The sequence below is a fragment of the Equus przewalskii genome, chromosome 16, assembly GCF_037783145.1.
Source record: "Equus przewalskii isolate Varuska chromosome 16, EquPr2, whole genome shotgun sequence".
Classification (NCBI taxonomy): Eukaryota; Metazoa; Chordata; class Mammalia; order Perissodactyla; family Equidae; genus Equus; species Equus przewalskii.
Window position 1 is genome coordinate 26139766 of NC_091846.1, and position 17658 is coordinate 26157423.

General features: G+C 44.3%; 1 long non-coding RNA gene across 2 annotated transcripts; it reads left to right on the forward strand.

Annotated features, from left to right (window-relative positions):
- Nucleotides 1-1319: 1319 nt before the first annotated feature.
- Nucleotides 1320-15919, forward strand: LOC139076455 (uncharacterized). 2 transcript variants are annotated; one of them, XR_011528081.1, is made up of 3 exons: nucleotides 1320-14637; nucleotides 14939-15013; nucleotides 15140-15919. It is a non-coding gene; the product is annotated as an uncharacterized lncRNA (long non-coding RNA). The 2 variants fall into 2 exon arrangements; XR_011528080.1 differs by having other exon boundaries at nucleotides 1320-15013.
- Nucleotides 15920-17658: the final 1739 nt, after the last annotated feature.

Sequence of the window (17658 nt, forward strand, 5' to 3'; positions counted from 1 at the left end):
TTCTCACCAGTTCTTCATTTGCATTCCCTTTGTGAGTCTGACAGAGTTTGCTCAGTTGTTTGTTTGTCCTTGAAGTGGGTGAGCTCCAGGGTTTCTAGAAGCTTCTGGACAGCTGGGCTGTGCCTCTTTGACTTAGTGCATATGGCGCCCTGAGCAGACAGGAGCCTAATAAGTGTTTTTGATTGTGGCAGATGTTGCAACACTTACCTCTCTCCCAGGGCTGTGGAAAGGCTCAATTAACATTTCAGACACCCACATTGCAAGTGCGAGGTAGTTCAGTTTGGGAACTCCAACGTAAAAAAACAAACAAAGAAAACACCATCCTTTTTACTTAGTTGGAGTTGAATTCACTAGCTCAGGAGATAAAGGGAAGCCCTCTTGCCATAGGAAACCACTGAAGGAATATTAGATGGGAAGGGTCCTTAGAGAGTATGTTCTAGAAGCCTGCTGATGCTTGGGTCCATGTGGGCTGTTTTGCTTTTGTTTTTCTAACCCCTGGTAGGTGCTCCGTAAATGATTGTTGAATGAATAATTGCAACTACTTACACCCTGACATCTCACAGATGAGCAAACCAAGCTCTACAGAAGTTGTGATGGAACTAGGAGAATGAGAATCCGTCTCCTGCCTCTCCAGCTAGTGCTGTTTCCACTTGGTGGACTTGTTTGTTTTGTGTGTCTGGTGTGGACCGCTGACTGCTTCAAAGGCCACTCAAGCTGGGTCTGAGGGCTCTTGGATCTCAGGAAACCCCTCTGAACCTCGCAACCTGGTGAGAAGGAGAGCCCAGGAGTGCGCCAGCAAGAGGCCTGCCACCATGTCTGTGGCAATTAGGAAGCCCTTGTGGAGACTCTGGGGGAGTCTCCTTGAGACTTGACCAGGTCCCAACAATCTGAATATCCAGTGATCTTTGGCCAGACACAAATGCTCCCAAAGGCAGTGCCCTCTGGTCATGGCTCCCGGCTGAGGGTTACCTCCAGAGGAAGTTGATAAGGGGACATTGCAACATGTGTGTCTGGCTCGCGTGGAGCCCGGGGTTGACCATCAGGAAGATTTACTTTAAAAATCTACCCTCACCGTTTACAAACAGCAAAACAAACCACACAAGGAAATTCTTAGTCAGAAACAAAACAACTCAAAAGAAAGTAATTTCTTTGTTCAGGAATTCCCATAGCCTCTCTAACTCTTTGCCTCTCTCCTTTCTCTGTCTCCGTTTCTCTGTTTCTGTCCCTTTGCCTTTCTCAGTTTGCCGCTATTTCTGACACACACCCACACAAGCACGCACACGTACTTCAGTGAGATCCTCCCTCTAGTTTTCATCATCGGCAACCCTGTGCGCTCTGCTCTGTGGCATGGAGCATTCCTGGGGGAATGCAGAGGATGCCAGCCTTCAAGGTAAACTGACTTGTATTTCAAAGGACTGATTATTCAGAATTGTCCCGAGCCTCACAGGGAGGTGCTGAGGAAAGGCAGAGGAAACATTTGGATCCCCAATGGGACGAAGCCACCGGTACAGAGAGGACGATGGTGTCATTGGCGTAGAGCCCAGGAAAGTTCATCACAGAAACAGTGAGTCACGAAAGAATGACCAGCGGCACTGGTGGCTGCTGCCCCTGCTCAGGGCCCATCTCCTTGCCTGGCTGGCCCTTTGGTGCACTCCCTGGGGTTCTGGAGCCAGGCGGGCTTGGACTACAAACTCCAGCCCTGGCCCAAGTTAGAAGGCAAGGCCAAAATAGCAGGAGGATGAGGTGGAGAGAACGGAGAGAGTGGGAGGTTTCCATGACCGTGCCCAGTGATGGGAGTCCAATTTTAGAACCCTCTTAAGCAGGACACTTTAAACTCCTGAAGTCAGGGTTTCCTACACTGGGAGAAAAAAGATTGTTTATAGCTCTGAGGCTAGGTAATGCCCTGATTTCTAATTTAGCACTTTTTTTTTCCATTCTTTCCTATTTCCTCTACCACCTAGCTACCTCCCCAGGGCATTCATAGGAATAATGAGAACATGTGTAATTGCTGTGAGCTCCTTAAAAGGAAAGTGCTATATAAACACGGAGTATTTTTATGTGTGCATATAAAATATATCTTTCTGGCTGGAAGTTTCTTATTCGTGGAGCTAAATGAAACAAGTTTATTTGGAATAGCAGCGATCCCAGAGGACCTGAGGAGTGCAAAAGCTTGTGTTTTGGGAAATATCAGTCAGTATCAGAAACTGTTTCTAGCATTAATTTCTCCCCCCATCTGTGGAGTCTTAGCTTTTACCTTATTCTCTTTGTTTTACCTTAACAAGTCTCGCGGAGGATACTCACACATGGATTCTCAGCATAGATCATAATATGGTTTCAGGTAGTGATGTGCTCGTAAATATTTAACAGCTGACCCCTTTGGGGAGGGAGCCCTAATTTGTAGTTTTTGCCAGTTTTCATAATCTAAGTACTCACCATAGCCAATTTAAAGCTATCAACGTGGTTGATGTGGAGTTGGGGAGAGATGCACAGTGCAACACTGTTAAATGGTTCTCCCACCAGATAGATAAAATAGATGTAAGCAACCTCAAGAGCAGAGGTAACAGTAAAGTAATTACGGGGTGATGAGTTTTGAGAATTTATTACATTTGTTTTTAAGATTATTTAATTATAAGTTTTATGATACGATTTTTCATAATGTTTGCACTAACAACTGGCTTGCAACATTTCAGAAAGTTTAGCAGTTGGCTTCCCCAAGCTGGTATAAGCTGGTCCCAGCACTGTGCTGAGGTGCCGAGGTGTTGAGCTTGGTGTGGTCTTGACTGTGAAGGCCCTGAAGCCTCTGGCTCACTTTGCCAAGCATCTGTTGGATGTTTCCACCTGGATGTCACACTATGACGGTAAAGTAAAGGACTATGAAAATAAATTCCTTATTTTCCCACTAGCATCCCTTTCTGACTTTATCCCAGGTAAAAATCTTAGAGTCACTTGGGCTGGCCCGGTGGCATAGTGGTTAAGTTCTTGTGCTCTGCTTCGGCAGCACCAGGGTTTATGGGTTGGATCCTGGGCGCGGACCTGCGCACCACTCATGCCATGCTGTGGCAGGGTTCCACATCAAAATAGAGGAAGATGGGCACAAATGTTAGCTGAGTGACAATCTTCGTCAAGGAAAAAGAGGAAGATTGGCAACAGATGTTAGCTCAGGGCTAATCTTCCTCACCAAAAAAGAAAAAAAAATTAAAAAATCTTAAAGTCATCTTCTTTCCTCCTTCTCGCTCAGTCTTTACATTTGCTAACCAATTATTATTAATTCTTCCTTTGCAACATCTCTTGCAGCAGTGGTTCTCAAACTCGGCTGCACATTGGAATCACCTGGGGAGCTCTAAATGAATGCTGATGTCTGGGTCCCATCCTACTCATGGAAATCTTGATTTAATTGGTTTGAGGTGCAGCCTGTGCATCATGATTTCAAAAAGCTCCCCAGGTGACTGTAACGCTCAGCCAGGGCTGAGAATCACTGTCCTTTCCATTCTCATCGGCACCCTCTCCTGATACAGGACAAAGGGCTTGGAAGTCCAACAGACTTGGTGTGAATCTTGGCTTTGCCACCTACGAGGGCATGTTTCTTAAATCTGTGAGCTTCACTTTCACCAACTGTAGAGAGGGAATCATAATCCTGATTGCGTACACTTATGTAAAAATGCTGTAGCTCAGGGCTTGACTTAACAAAAGTCAGATTCTTACTTTGTATTTCAGGGGTCTCCTGATTGATCTCGTCTCATGTCTCCCCAGACTGTATATCTCAGGCACGACTGCTAAATGATCATTCTCAAAAGTCAGACCTTTGTTCAAAAAGCTTGAATGGCTCCCCATCAGCTATCTTAAGCCTGGTCCACTCTGCCTCGTACTCACAATCCTCAAGGATCTCACCCCAAGTACCTCTCCAGCCTCCCCTTCTGCCAGGAAGAACTCTCCTGTCCGCAGGTTAGAACACTTCTCTCAGGTTTGCGAATCCCCCAGTGCCTTCCCTCTCATGCCTTTCTTCCCACCGGACACTCTCTTGGAATGCCCTCCCTGTTCCTCACTTCACAACCAACTCACAGCTTCCAGGAAGCCTGTCTTTTCAGGAAGACTGATGGGTGTTTCCTCTTCCCAGGCTCCCTTAGTCCTTGCTCTCCTTATCTCTGGTCTGAACCTTTTGGGCTCCCCTCATTGAATGGAGACATTTACATTTCATATCCTCAGACTGAAGCCACCTAGATGATAGGACTTCTTTTCACCCACAGCCCAGGCTGTCCCTGGGACGTGGTCAGTGAGGGTGGCTAAGTATGCAGAGTGACAATCAGTTTTGTTGTTCGCAGCTGCCATTTTCTGGAGCTGCTCAGATTGGAGGAAGAAGGAAGTGGCTGAGAAATTCTAACATCCCATCCCCACTCTTATAGTGCCTCTTCCCCGCCTCTGCCCTTCCCATCTAAGCCCCATGTGCATCCTGCACCAACTGTACCTCAGCTCCTCCTGGGCATTCAGGGTGATCATCGCTGGGCCTGGACTCTCAATGCAGCAGCTCTGCCCAGGGCCCTGCAAGCCCCTGGCACTCCACCAGTATGGAAATGGGGAGGAAGACGAAGGTCCTTCCTGCCCAGCTCTGGGCCGTCACTACCACTTATCCCTGGGAGCACCATACAGGACAGAGAAAGGCCTTCCGTCAACACTGCATTGTCACCCTAAAGAACATCTGTCTACCACCACCCACAATAAACGTTAATTTTATAGCAGTTGATTTAAATATTGTGTCTAAATGAGAGCAGCTGCCTTTACTTAGGCTGTTCGATGTCCTATTACTGTACAGTAAACATTTTGGATGAGCAGGCCCTAAGTTCTCACTCTCTTGTGTTTTGGCCTCCTGTGTTCAATTTCCTGGCTCAGTTATCACCATCACCATTGACTCAGTTGGCCAAGTTGGAAACCTCAGAACCCCCCTTGACTCCCTTCCTACCTCCCCCTCCAAATCTAATTAGCCATCAAATGCTGTTGACTCTACTTTCTAAATGTCACGTGCCTGTCTCCTCTCTCTTTCTGCCACAATGATCTGATTTCAGGCTTTCATTTTCTCTTCATTGGTCTATGGATGAGCCTCTGACCTTCCCTGTCCGTGTCTCACTTTACTTGCTGCCCGATACAGCTTTATAAAATCTGACAAATCATAGCCATGCTTGAAATCCTGTTTCACCCAAAGAAATAAGTTCAGACCTTTTAGTGTCACACACATGCCTTCACATCCAACCCAACCCACCATGTCAGCCTGATACCCTCCCCATTTCCTCCTCTGAACCTGTGTCCCAGACACACCACACTTCTCAGGGGGTTTTCATGCCTCCATCCGTGCCTTTTGGTCTGCTGTTCTCTCTCCCTGGAATGCCTTTCTTTTCCTTTCTCGCTTAGACATTCCAACTCATCTGTTACGACAGCTCAGAGGTCACCGTCTACACAACCTTCCTTGACTCCCTCTGACAAAATTAATTATTCCTTCTTTGTGTTCCCACGGTCCTTGGTACAAACCTTATTCAGCATTTGGCTCCATTATTTTAATTATTTGTTTTCATGTCTGTCCTCATTTAACCGTGGCTGAGTCATCTCGGTATTCCCCAATGGCCCCACTCGGAAGGAGGAGTTCCACAGATGTTTGTGAATAAACGAGGGCATTTCCTGTCTCCTGTTGTACATGCTCTCTCTTGTCCTCCTTCGTCAGAGATACGCCCATAGACCAAGTGGAGAGAGCTTAGATTAGACAATAATACTCACAAGCATCTTACAAGCTCCGTTGTGTGCCCAGAAAAGACTTCCTCCCAAATCCCACGTGGCAAAGCATGTTGAAGGGAGCCACGGCAGACAGGTGAAAAGTCTACCCTTCACCCTCAGAGAGGCTGTGTTTGGAAAACCCATGTTGATTTTAACTTGAGTATTAGTCACCCATAAAATGCTGCCAGAAATCTCTCTGGGGCTGGCCCAAGTCACAGAACGTGTGCAGATTGTTTTCTAAGCTGCGGTTGTTAAAATAGCAATTCCCTGTGTGCCTCAGGTGTAGAGTTTAGGTTCGTGGTTCACTGGGTATTTTAGGAAAATACGAGCAAACATTCCAATCCTTGCTTTTCTCCCTCACAGTATGTAAGGCTTAGGTTGTTTGTTCACGTGTCTTGGATTTTTCAGAGAACAGATTGCTGATAATGACCGTTCTGTCTCCTGGCCCTCTCCCAAAAGAACCATATTTAAGCTCTTGGTGGATGTGAATGTCCGCAAAACATTACTCTCCAGAATAAGCCCAAGGGTGGTGTTTGGGGACTTTGGAGTCCCTGATAGAGCCAGAGCCCTGGGCCCACATTAGAGATAAAGCCACACTTGGCCATTTTCTGGGAGATGAAGCCAGATTGAAAGAATGAATAAATGAATGAACAGAGGAATCCTTCCTCATAACTTGAAAAAAAGATTTGAAAACCCAACTCTGTCTTTAATGTTATTTTCCCCTTCCATCAGCCTTCTCCCACTCTCCCCTCCAGAGGTTCGCTCGCTTGTTGACTTGGTGAAAGTTTTTCACTAACGTTCACTTTGCCAGATTAACCTTCAGTGTCAGCCAGTAAAAAAGACCATCAACGACCACTGTGCAGGGCTGGAGGCTCGACAGCTCTCTAATGATTTCTGGCCAACACAGAACGAAAAGCACTTTTGAAACAAAAGTAGGAGATGGTCAAGGAATGATGGTAGGGTATAAAATGCGTTCATTCCCTTCCTTCAAGAAAATGATATCTAGGTAGGTTCTTGTTCTTCATCAGGTGGGCACTGTGCTGGAGCTGGGTGCTGGGCAGACGCTGGCGAGGTAGCAAGGTGGTGAACGGGAGGAGGGCTTGCCAGAGTTATGGCTGATTTGTCAGAGCTCTGGCAAGGTGAAGACCATGGATCACAATCATGGAAAGGAGCTGCTCCAACTCCGCGTCAGCAAGTAAACGGCCCAGGAAGCCTCTGGGAATGAGGGCAAAGCAGCTTTGTGTCTGCCTGGGCAGGTATTGGTGACATCTACTTGTCAGAATCTTCAGGAATTAAAGAGCGTACATTAACTAAAACAGATGTGCTTAGAAGTACAAATAAAATTAGCTTACATAAATCAATTAACAAATATTATATCAAATAGTGAAAATGTTGTAGGAATGAATGGCTGAGGTTTGAGGTGTGCTGCCCCTCAGAGGGAGTGAGGCCACCGTCTGCCAACTGGGTGAGTCACTGAGCCAACCTTCTTTCAGTTGCCGTCTCGAGGAGCTCAGAAGCTCTTGCCATCTTGGAAGGTTGTAATCCTGATCCTAAGATAGGAACTGGCAGAGATCTCTTTACTGGCTGTTGCTTGGGACAGAGGTGGAGGTCCTCAGAGGGCCTAGTCTTGGTCACACAACTATATGACAGGGCCAAATCAAACACCCAGATAACAGAGTACAGGGAGTCACATCCCGTATCTCACTGGATCCTCACCACATCCTTCTGAGGGTAGACAGGGCATTTGTTCATTTGTTCATACATTCATTCATTCATTCATCCATCCAGTCAACATTTACTAAGCAATGTGTGCCGAGCTCTGTACTAGGGATTAAGACTGCAAAGAGAGAGACCCTGACTTTAAGATGCTCAGAGGCCAGTAAGCAAGACAGATAAGAATATTAACTATGATACCACAGTGTGAAAACATCAGACTAGAGGTATGTACAGGATGCTATGAGAACACATCAGAGGGGTACTGGGCCCAGCCTGGGAGAGAAGTTCAGACAGGCTTGAGTTGTTCTTGAAGGATGAGTAGGAATGAGTCAAATTACAAGGTGGCAGGAGGTGGGGTTTGGATTCCAGGAAATGGGAATAGTATTTTTAAAGACATGGGGCTGCCTCGTGGCCCAGAGGTTAAAGTTCCACATGTTCCACTTCAATGGCCCAGTTTTGTGGGGTGGGCTCCTGGGCACAGACCTACTCTACCCATCAGCCATGCTGCGGTGGCATCCCACATACAAAATAGAGGAAGATTGGCACAGATGTTAGCTCAGAGTGAATCTTTCTCACCAAAAAAAAAGACATAGAGACATGAAAAAATATGGTAACCAGGAAGCAGCAGATATTTCAGTGTGACTGGAGCAAAATGGGTGGGATTCTAGCAGGAAATAGACTGGAGAGAGAAAGGGGACATAGCATCGAGGACCTTGTGTATAATATTAACGTTTTTAACTTTATTCTGAAGTACTGAGGAGCAGTTGAACACTTTTTTCTTTTTAAATCAACTGTATTGAGGTGTATTTTACGTATAATAAAATGTACCCATTTTAAGCATGCAGTTTGATGACTGTTGACAGACATATATACCTGTGTAACCACAGCCCCAATTAAGATAGAATATCTCCATCTCTCCTAAAAGTTCCTTGTGCCCCTCTTCAGTCAACAGCCTCCCTGCTCCCAGCTCCAGGCAATCGCTGATCTGTTTTCAGTCACAATACATTAATCCTGTCTAGGCTAGAATTTCATGTTGCTAGAATTGTACTGAATGTTCTCTTTTTAAACTCAGTTTCTCTTGCTCAGTATAACGTCTCTGAGATTCATCCATGTTGTGGTGTGTATCAGAAGTTCATTCTTTTTCATTGCTCAAAAAGAGTCCATTTTCTGAGTATACTACAATTTGTTTATCTATTCACCTGTTGATGGACATTTTGGTTTCCAGTTTTGGACTATTATAAAGTTGCTCTGATCCTTTTTGTACAAATCTTTTTGTAGACATGAGTTTTTATTTCTCTTGGGTAAATAATTAGACAAACGTCTAACAAGCACATGAAAAGATGTTCAGCATGATTAGTCATCAAGAAATGCAAATTAAAACCACAATGAGATACCAGTAGACACCCTTTAGCATGGATAAAATGAAAAAGACTGACCACAACAAGTGCTGGTGAGGATGTGGAGGAACTGGAATTCTCATAGTCCTTGTGGGAAAGTGAAATGTTGTATCCACTTTGGAAAACAGTTTGGCAGTTTCTTATATACATAAACATTAACTCAGCAATCCCACTCCTGAGTTTTTAGCCATTAAATAATTTTAAGCAGGGCAGCAATATGAACAGATTTTGCTTTTAAAGGAATACTCTAGCAGCATTGAGGATGATAGATTCTATGTGTTTAGAGAGCCTTCATATAAAATAATTTTTATTGTTGAAAAATCATTCGTTATGTTTAAATATTGTACGTTGGTAATTATTGCCCTATTGTGGATAGTTAGGTAATGTTAAATGTTTCAATATTGGTTATAATTCTGAATAAACTTCTTCATGCACATAACAGTGTTGTTTCTGCTGAATTAGTTCCTTAAAATGAGCCCTTAGGATTATTTTAGTCAATGTTCATTGAGTCAATGTTCTTCAATATCTTTATGTTTTTTGCTGCCAAGTGACATTCTGACTGCCTAAGGATTGTGCCACTCAACACAAGCTATATATTGTTAGTTATTTGTCATAGATCGGGAAAGAGAAGCTCAGATAGATTATGTGAATGAACTAATGCAGGTAGAAAAATACAACAGAGTTTTGAACCAGTGTCCTTGATCTTTGCTTAGTCTAGGAGTTCTTTTTGATTCACACTTGCGCTCACTCAGATCGTTATCTGGAGAACCCCTACTCTGTGCTGTAGACTGCTATTACCAGGGATACAACGAGGAAAATGCATACTTCCTATTTCCAGAGAGCTAATGGTCTACTGCCCTTCCCAGAATCCCTCCTCTTTATCTCCCTGGCATGGATAAAAATCTCAGGTGAACAGACTGAACAACAAAAGAAGGAGAGAAAAAGTGTTAAAGTCATTTACTCGGTCGTAGCTTGGATACTAATTTTTGACCCAGCTTCCAGGACTGTGCTGTGAGATGTGAGGGAAGTGCATCCTGTGTTGTACAGGATATGGCTGGGTCAACCACGTGGGTGGAGGCCTGGGATTAAGAAACCCATCTCAGTGGGGAGTGACTACAGAGATTCAGTGTGAGTTTAAGAAGGAGAGAGTACACCGAGGTGCTCAGTGGGGAGAATGACAGCTTGGAGTAATAACTGAGGGAGTTTGATGGAAGCATTCTGAATTGAGTTCATTTTATTGTGAACGACTCACACTTCTTGAGTTCTTTCTGTGTGGTTGGCATTGTTCTAGGTGCTGGAAGAAAGTAGAAGAAAAAAGCTTTGGGGGCTGGAGATCAAGACGTTCCAGGAAACGTCTGGCACATATCAATGCACGTGAGGTAGGAGGCAGAGTGTGGAGGTGGTGGCGTTTCAGTTTAGTGTGCTCCAGCTCTCTCCCTCCTTCTTTCCCTCTGGATGCCCTTTTCTCTACCCTCTCCCCCACTGCCCCCTCCTGGACCTCCAGGTGCCAAGTTAGCACCGTCGTGTTAGCCCAGCCCCTAGAGGAGGCACCTTGCCCAGGCCTGCACACCTACTTCGGGATCGCAACCACAAATGCCTGCAGGTGCCAGCCAGGTCAGCCACGTGAGTAAAGAAGGATGTTGTGGGGAACCAGTGGTGGGGGCTGCAGAGGACCGGACAGCTGTTACTGCTCCGGGTGATTGATAATAATGATGCTAATGGGGGCTGGCCCCGTGGCCGATGCTGAGGCAGCGTCCCACATGCCACAACTAGAAGAACCCACACGGAAGAATACACAACTATGTACTGGGGGGCTTTGGGGAGAAAAAGGAAAAGAATAAAATCTTTAAAAAAAAAAAAATAATGATGCTAATGAAACAGGACATTGCAAGATGGCCCAAGGTTCCAGGAGGATGGGAAAACCAGTTTTTATTTGAAATCTCACTGTGTTTAAATATTGGAAATCCAGTTAATTTAATCATTTTGGACACCTTGTATTGACCAAATAAAAAAAGACTTTGGACTGAATTCTGCTGGGGGCCTCTCATATGTGCTTCTGTTCTAGGCAATGCCGCTTTCCTTTTTCTTTCTTCTCAAAGCCTGTCTCTCGTTCCTGGGATCTGCTCCCTTAGGACCCAGGGAGCTGACTGGTCAGCTAATTGATTTTCAAGGGTGATAATGGCTTAATAGTGACAAGTTTGCCTTTGCCTTCAGAGCCATCACCTGGAGGTTCTGGGACTGATGGAGAAAATTGAGGCCCTTGCAAGGTGCACGTGGTCATTGGGTGGGCTGGCCCTTTTGGTGCCAGCTTGCATCAAACTATTTGGGCAGCCTGTGGGTTCTGACCATGTCTAGGGTCAGCTCCCTCTTCAAGGGGTCTGGGGACACTCAAGGAATATTCATGAATGGGTTCACTTGGGCCAGGGGCTTGGAATGGAGAAGGGATGGCTCTGGTGGATGGTACCTATGGAAAGACGAGGGTGACTGACCCAGAAGCTCTCTCTGTGCAGCTTAGCTTTAGCACTAAGGTCCTACTGGATTGTCTGATTTGGTAGCCACTAGTCACATGTGGCTATTTAAATTTCAATTAATTAAAATAAAATAAAATTTAAAAAATATAGGTCTTCAGTTGCAGTAGCCACATTTCAAATGCTCAGTAGCTACATTGGGTTGGTGGCTACCATAATAGACAATGCAAATATGGAACATTTCCATCATCACAGAAAGTTCTATTGGACAGCATGGCTGGAACCCCAACCTTATGAGGAAATAGGTGTGGGAGTCAGACTGAGTTTTGGTCCTAGCCCAGCCACTCACTAGCTCTGAGATCTTGGGCAAATTATTTAATTCCTTGGGATCTTGATCCTGTTTCTTAATTGGTCAAATGGAAATGATAGCATGTTCCACAAGATTCCCTTGCGAATTACAGGAAGATACAAATATATTGGCATTACAGTGATTAATAAAGTTAATGAGGTCCACAACCTCCCAGCCAGAATGCTGTCCTGCATGAGGAGAAGAGCTGGGCCTTACACTTGGAAGGAGTCTTTGCTCCGCTCACTAGGGTCCCCAGTCTGGTTCTCAGGTTTTACTGTATTATTTTTGCTTATTAGCATAACTTCAGAAATATTACCTAGGAGCATATAGGCACAGAGGACAAGCAAGAAGGAGGAACTATGATGTGGATGCTCCCCCAAGAGTTGTGTAGTGCACTGTCTGTGCCACTGTCCCAGGCAGGTTTAGGGTTGAATATGCACTTAGGAACAGTGAAAAAAGGAAAACCTGAGAGGTCAGGTGAGCCTGGTTAACAGTGGACATTGGTAATACTGGAAAGCAATAAGGGACCAGATTTCTGCCTAACGTGGTAGGTACTCAAGAAACTCTGGTTTGGGGCCAGCTCCGTGGCCGAGTGATTAAGTTCGCGCGCTCCTCTGCAGTGGCCCAGGGTTCGGATCCTGGGTGCAGACATGGCACCGCTCGTCAGGCCATGTTGAGGTGGCGTCCCACATCCCACAACTAGAAGAACCTACAACTAAGATATACAACTGTGTATGGGGGTGGGGTTTTGGGCAGATAAAGCAGAAAAAAAAAGATTGGCAACAGTTGTTAGCCCAGGTGCCAATCCTTAAAAAAAAAAGGAAGATTGGCAACAGTTGTTAGCCCAGGTGCCAATCTTTAAAAAAAAAAAAAAGAAACTGGTTAAATGAATGAATGAATGAATCAACCATGCAGAGGGTAAAGGCCAACAGGCAGCTTCTGATGATGTTGGATACTCTGCTCATTTCCCCACCAGTGTAAAACCTTGAATTAATGGAGGAGGTGGTTGGGGTGGGGGCAGGATTAGCTTGTAAATAGGATGCAATAAATACAGGGGAGGTATAATAGCCTGTATTTATTGGGCATCAACTATATGCCAAGGATTCTTCATGTTTATCTCTACTCCTTATGAATACCCTGCAAGGTAGGTGTCTTTATCCCCATTTTACAGAAGAATGAGTTGCCCAGTGATGGCTTTATGCTACCATCAGTTGAAGATCCAAGATGGAAACCTAAAGTCCACATTTTTCCTGCTATGCCAAGCTACCCTTAAACAGGTAGTGTATTCTCTCTGAGCAGGCCTGTGTTGCCTGAGTTTTAATCCAAGACGTTGCAATAATCTCTCATCTTCAGGTGGACTCCTGACTTGGCTGATGCTCCTTTTGGTTTAGCTTTGTTGTTAAATTAGTCTGTTCCTGCACAGTACCACTTATATAAGGATTTCACAGCACATTACGATCAAGTGCCTTGAACATACAGTGGCAATGAAGTTGTTTCTCCCAGTTGAAGATGAAAAGACTGCAGCAGAAGGAAGTTATGTGACTCGTTAGAGAATGTAAAGGAGTGAGTCATTGATGGAGCGTGTATGGAAATGAGGCGTTTAGGAGACTGTTAGGGGAACTGATATGGATCCGGGACATACAATAGTAGGCATCTATTGCTGTAGTTGTGAAATTGTTTAATGCTTTTTGCTTCTTCAACTTCAATGCTTATAACTGTATGTCCCAGAATGCAACAAAGCAATGCCAAGAGACTGTAGACCACATGGAACACAGATGTCAATCACAGGTCATTCTGCCTACTAGAGATGAGTTTGTCTTTTTGTGAGGCTACTGGATCCTATTTGTGACCCATGTTTCTACTAACACTTTTGCGGACCCTCTATTTACAAGAGTCTCTACATGGTCAAGGGTGTGAGGAGGAGCGAGCAGTCAGAAAGGTGCAGAGGTCCTTCCTGGACCTTTCCTTTTACATTTATTAGATGATATCTTTCATTTGCCACATCCTTCCAGCAGATGGGTGGATTACATCCTCCAGGTGAAAGATGAGAGCAGAAGAGCTAATTTGGCTGACTGCTACTTCCTATGGGACCTCAGGTCCTTGTAAGGGGCCCAGCTGCCCCAGTGGTCTATGATCTCTGGAAAATGGAAATAGAAAAACATCCTGCCCCTACTTTTAACAAACTGTGGAGTTCCTGGCTTATTTTCTAAATCAACATGTTGGTGAATGTACTGATGGAGCTTGGGAGGTGGTGTAGTTTTGAGTGATGAAGTGTGGAAGTGTTTTGAGCCATGGTCACCTGTTAGGCTAGAATTCCCCATGGAGGCCCTCCTCTTTGTGACTTGTATACCTTTATTCTTCCCCCTCCAAACCCCAAATAGACACAGTAATAGAGAAACACCACTAGGCAGACTAATATCTGATAAGTGCTACCCTTATTATCCCAAATGACTTGAGAAAAGAAATTGAAGACATAGTGACTTTTCCATGAATATACTAAGAAGGATGAGGGAAGAGGCAGAGTTTGGTCCTTTTCTGGTCATAGGGAAGGAGAGAGATGGTATGTCTGAAATAATCCATTTTGCTTTTTCCATTTACTGCCTTAAAAAATAAAAGTAAAATATGAACCCACAGATGAGGAAGAGCTCGAGAAAAATAAATGAAATGCTGAGGAATTGGCATACCCCTCCCGAAGAAGGTAGGTTTGCCAGGAATTTTGTGGGGGAAAGAAGAAACAATGCAGTAATACCCATATGCATATCTGTGGAGGCAGGAAATGCTTTTTGAAAATTAAATTTCAAACAGACAGTGATGATTTTGATATTGAGACACTTGGACAGAGAAAACCCAGGACGAATTTCAAAATTTTGCTTTCTAATATTCATCTCCTTTCCTTCCAGGAAGCAAAATTTATGAACTTCAGAATTAAATTCAAAGGATATAGTACTTGGTATGCTGGAAATATTCGCTAGCAAATATGTCAGACTCTAATAAAGATGGGTCTGACATATTTCCATGGGAAAGAAAGGCATCTTGTCTTTTTTATTCTTTCAAATCAGGAATGTGAAATGCATTTCATTAACCCTGACGCATCAGGGGGCCCTCAGCTAACATATTTCATTCAGCAAAAGGGCACAATATACCTTTCTCTCCTATTGCCTGCTTGCTTTGAGAAATCTTTCTGCCCTTCACACACACATGAGAAGCACATCTGAAAGGTCTATAATTTTCCAAACTGTGTCCTCAACCAGGTGAATTGCACAAAGGATCACTCAATCCTTCCAACCGAGGAGAGAAACTGTGATTGGAAAGCTCCCTTCCCAAAGGTAGGCTGTGGAACGGAGGCTTGGGGAAGGTGGGTAGCTTTTGTTGGGACAAGTCATGGAAGCTTTGGGAGCCTTCTGCCCTGTGGTTGATGAAACTGTCATCTGAAATGCTATTCTTTTGACCAGGTGTGCCCCCTGAATTCTGGGATTGCATAATGTGAGTGCAAATGAAAGTCAAGTCAATGAAAGCAGTCAAGGAGGGACAAGAGAGGAGGGAGGGTATTTCCAGAGGAGATTTGAAATGAGATCCCGGGTTGATGAGGCAAAGACATACAGGATGGTTGTTCAAATGACAGGAGCTACAGAAGATGTGCCTCTGTGTTTGTCTTTATGAAGAGAGAAAAGCTTAAACGGACAGGAACACCAAATATTAAAAGTACTATATACAGCACAAAACATTGTTTTAAAATCTGAAAATGCTACAAGAACACAGATTTCACTTTAAATAATTTTGCTGAACATGATTTTCAAAAGTGAATGAGTAATTTTACATGGTATGGTGGTATAGTGGTTGAATTGTGGCCCCCAAAAAGAGTCTCCACGTTCTAACCCCCAGGACCTGTGAATGTGACCTTTTTGGGAAAAAGCATATTTACTAGTGTAATTAAGTTAAAGATATTTAGATGAGATCATCTTAGATTACCTGGGTGGGCCCTAAATCCATTGACAACTGTCCTTATAAGAGATAAAAGAGAAGACAGACACACAGAGCGAGAAGGTGTTGTGAAGAACGGGGCAGAGATTGGAGCGATGCAGCCACAGGGCAAGGAATGCCTGAAGCCACCAGCAGCTGGAAGAAGGATTCTCTCCTAGAGATTTCAGAGGGAGCATGCTCTGCAAACACTTTGATTTTGGACTTCTGGCCTCCAGAACTGTAAGAGAATAAAATTTCCTTGCCGTAAGCCACCCAGTTTGTGCTAATTTATTATGGCAGCCCTAGAAAACTAATGTGGGTGGTTTTAGCAGGGTCTTAGCATCCAGACAGACGTGGTTTTGAATCATGGTCGCTCCTTTTCCTAACCTTTTACAAATCCCTTAGCATCTCTAAATATTAGCTTCTGCCTCTGTGAAACTGGTAAGACAATAGTACCTACCTCATAGGCTGTGGAGAGCAAAGGAGTCAATGTGTGGAAAGGATGGAACACAGTCAAGGTCACATAGTAGGTACTCAGTAGAGGCAGCTGATGGTTATCTCTCTTTCTCCCAAACCATTTGCACTGGTGCTTACACATAACCCACCTGTGCTGGTTAGGAAGCCATGTTCTCTCATCTCCAAACCCGCACTCCTATACTGTGTTCTGTTGGGCTTGGGCTGGGACTTTGCTAACTCCATGTCTCCTTTGCCAATTACTGACACTACAGGAGGTAAGGTGCCACAAAGAGAGGAAGAAGGGACTTATCTTTTCTGTTTGCTTGCTTTTCCTGTCAGCATCACCCCAGCAGTGACCTCTCACCCTGGAAGCAGTATTAGTTCCAGTTGGTAGCAGTTTCCAGCCTCTTTCAATACTCCCAGTACCAGCTCCATCACAAGTGCTCTGAGGTACCAGCACCAGCTGGGCAGTGCTCCCTCCTCAGAAGTCTGAGTCCTATGTCTGAGGGCCCCTTCTGCAAGCCTCTAGGGTCTGCTGACCCCAGCCCCAGAGCTGTTTGTTAGCTACTTACAGTTACTGGCTTTTGTTACCTCCTGGTTCCCTGTTTGCCTTTTCAGCCTCCCTAATACCTGTTCAACCAATTCTCTATATTAAATTCTCTCTGTTAAAGTCACTAGTGAAGTTTCTGTTTTCTGACTGCACCCTGGTGAATACAACACTCTGTGGGTTTCTTGGTTTCCTATGTGTGTGGGAAATGGTTGGTGCAACTGAATGAGCACTGAATTAAAACCAGAAAGACTTAAGTTTGTATCTTGGCTCCTCTACTTTCCAGCTGAGAAATTTTGGCCAAAATACTTGGCTTCTTTGAGAGTCCAATTTTCTTATTTGTGAAATGGGATTAATAATGTGTATCTTGTAGAGTTATGTGTAGTTGAATGAGATAATGTCTAAAAAGTGCCTGGCACTTAACAGATGTTCAAGAGATGTTGGCTATCATTTTATGTGTGTTAGAAATATATCCTTGCATCTAGATATTGCTTATAGCTTCCTCTGCTTCTTACTGTTGAGCTTATGAACTCCTCTGGTCAAGCCTGGACTCTTATTTCAGCTTTCTTGGTTCGTTGAGGGTGTTTGCTCTAGATGAGAGGACTGCTGTTCTGTTGTATTAATTAGCTTGCCCCCAATTGACATAAGAATGAGGAAGTGACAGCTGTGAGTGTGAAAGGAGTTGGCTTTAAAATACACAATAAATTAGGCTGAAAAATAAGACCCCCATTGGGAAGCACCACTGGAATGGTTTTGATAGCCTGGAGTTCACCATTGCTCACTCAGCCCTCTTTCTCACATGGATGTGCTCCTGACTTTCAAAAGCACATCTGGTAAGAGCCTATGATGTCCCTGGGGGTGGTAGAATGTGAATTAAAAATTAAATGAATACAATTTGAGTGGGACTGTTTGCCTAAGACGTAGTCAAAACTCATTTGAAGCCACTTTCATATTTAAAAACTATTTCAGTGTCCAAGAATATGGTCTGCAAGTCACCAAACATTCTCT